Source organism: Sus scrofa, unplaced genomic scaffold (assembly GCF_000003025.6).
Source record: "Sus scrofa isolate TJ Tabasco breed Duroc unplaced genomic scaffold, Sscrofa11.1 Contig51, whole genome shotgun sequence".
Classification (NCBI taxonomy): Eukaryota; Metazoa; Chordata; class Mammalia; order Artiodactyla; family Suidae; genus Sus; species Sus scrofa.
In genome coordinates, this window is record NW_018085230.1 from 153838 (window position 1) to 156847 (window position 3010).

Consider the following 3010-nt stretch of genomic DNA (forward strand, 5'->3'; position numbering starts at 1 on the left):
TTTACCACACTGTCTTGCTTACTGTAGCTTTGTAATATTGACCAAAGTCTGGGAGAGGTGTGCCTCCTGCCTGGTTTTTGTTCCTCAGGATTGCCTTGGCCATTCTGGGCCTGTTTTGGTTCCGTGTAAATGTTTGGATGGTTTTGTTCTACTTCTGTGAAAACTATCACAGGTGGGGATGGCATTGAATCTGTAGATTGCTTTGCGTAGAATGGCCATTTTTAGGATATTCATTTTTCCAAGCCAGGAGCATGGACTATCTCTCCCCTTCTTTGACTCCTCTTCAACTTCCTTGAGTCATGTTTTATTGCTCTCGGTGTAGAGGTCTTGCAGCTCCTGGCTCAGGTTGGTCCCTAGATAGTTAATGCTTTGGGTTCTTCCTTGGACCCCTGCTTGAGTGGCTAAGAGGAAGGCCGTCCCCTTCCCTGGAGTGAACACTGGGGGAGGTGTCTCCTTGCAAGCCTGGGGAGGGCAGCCTTCCTCCTGTTCCTTGGTCCTCTGCAGCTACCCGTGTGCACTCCAGGCCCCTTCTCCATCACCTTGTCTGCCGCCTCTCCTTGTTTTGTCTTCTTTGTTTCTGATTTACACAGGGTCCTTTTTCCCATGCGTCCTCACATGACAAAAACTAAAAAAGAACAAAGAGGAAAAGGGGAGAGCTCTCTTCTTCCTAGAGGGACTGCACCCTCATAAACTAATTGCCTCCCAAAGGCCCCACCTCCCGGTACCATCCCACTGGATGTTGGCATTCCAACATAGCCTCCGCTTAGGAGGGAACACAAAGATGCACGCCATAAGCACAGTAGCTTATGCTACTTATAGGCAGTGGGATTTGGTTAGGCTGTTCATGATACGATGCATGTAGCAGTGATTGTCTCCAAGTTGGCCCTGTTCCATCATTTTTACATCATTTGTCTTGATGCATCATTACTATTAGTCACCAACTTTTAAAAACATTTGTGGAATCAACTAGAGGAAGATTCCCTCCTCTCCCCCCACCACACACACACACAAATAAATAAACCACTGTGTGGCTTGGTCAAAGGAATGCCTAATCTACCTGGCAAACTGACTCTATATCCAAACTCAGTGAATTCTCCACTACCAAAATCAAGAGTTGGACATTTACAAGTTTCTTTTAATCACAAACTGAACGTGCCCCTCTTTGCCAGCAAACACCTACCAGTTCCTTTTGGGATAAGTAGGCACTTTGTACCGTACATCTAAGCTGTTTAAATGGATGAATCATTGGTGCACCATCACGCTCACATCCAATATGTTCTGAGATCTCTATTTGAGACACACATTACCGTGCGTGCTTTATAAAACATTCTGCTCACTTTGGGAATGGACTGGGATATTTCTGGCTGTCCATAACTTCTAGGGGAAAAGTTGTATCCGCTTCCTAAAAAACTGATTGGCCCTTTGACATGCATGTTTAGACATAGTCACAAGTGTTTAATAGAAAAATTTGTCTCAAAAGCCCCATACTTATGTTCCTAAGTAGTAAAAGCTTTTCTTCAGGGCGTCTTTAATCCTTAGTATGAATAAAAGTCATAATATTCTTCCTCCTTTCCTTTCTCAAAGCCAGAAATTACAAAAATAATTACTGATTTTCTTTCATTCTTTCTTTCTTTCTTTCTCTTTCTTTCTTTCTTTCTTCTCTCTCTCTCTCTCTCTCTCTCTCTCTCTCTCTCTTTCTTTCTTTCTTTCTCTCTTAATTTCTTTTTTTTTTTCGGCAAATGAAAAACTCTCCTCAGGTTGTATGTACAAGTAACTGTAGCAAGATACAAGCATGTGACAAATTGGAAAATTATTTTTAATATGCATCAAAAATATTACTTTTGGACTTCCCGTCGTGGCGCAGTGGTTGATGAATCCGACTAGGAACCATGAGGTTGCGGGTTCGGTCCCTGCCCTTGTTCAGTGGGTTAACGATCCGGCGTTGCCTTGAGCTGTGGTGTAGGTTGCAGATGCGGCTCATATCTGGCGTTGCTGTGGCTATGGCGTAGGCTGGTGGCTACAGCTCCAATAGACCCCTAGCCTGGGAACCCCCATATGCTGCGGGAACGGCCCAAGAAGAAATAGCAAAAAAGATTAAAAAAAAGAAAATATTAAAAAAATAAAAAAATATATTAGCTTTTGTGAGGAGAAAACCTGAATAGGGCACTGCAGAATAGCAGTCGAAATGAAAGATGAAAATATTCACCCTGGTTATAATAAGCGTGAATCTCACATTTTGAAATGGTTTGATCTGCAAATGTCTGGTGACTCAGGAAGAGTAGAAATGGAGGGGTATGATCATTGAAACAGTAATGGGACTTCTTTAAGTTCTCCACCTGCTGGCTTTTTGGCTCTCCCCCCTGCAGGGTTTGCTCTCAACTCCTCCTGGGGGGCAGGTCATTCTCTCTCACAGAAAATTATTTTCTTAATCAGAGAGTTATGTGGGAGCCTGGGATTCAATTTTGGAAATGAAAAGCTTCCTCTGAGAAGCCAAGCTTGTCCACGGAAACACGCTTTCTGCCAGAAGCAGTTGGACCCATCTTGTGCAGGGTTGACTTCCCCCTGAGAGTTGTATGATGACACATCACCATGGTAATGTGCTTATGCACTTCTTGCCTCATGGTCAGACTGTCACTCTGTGGCCTGAGAGGTTCGTATGTGGTGGCCAGTGCGAAGCTCTCACTTCACGGCTCATGCTTTAGGAATGGGCAATCTCAATTGCTGTTCCAAAGGTGAGTTTACATTGATCCCCTGGTGGCTGTTCCTTCAAATGGGCTCACTCACTTTTTCACATGCATTTTTCTTCTTAGATATTTCTTGTCATTTCTACCACTCTGAGCTATCTATAGAGTTATAACTTCCACCTTTGTTGTGTTAATTAATATGTCTGGTCCACCTGCCTCAGATTCATCACTCGTCATTGTTGTGACCCTTGGACTGCCACTTCGTTACTCCTCATGTCGGTCCTGTTTGCACTTCCTCACCTGCAACAGGACTGAGTATCAGAGGA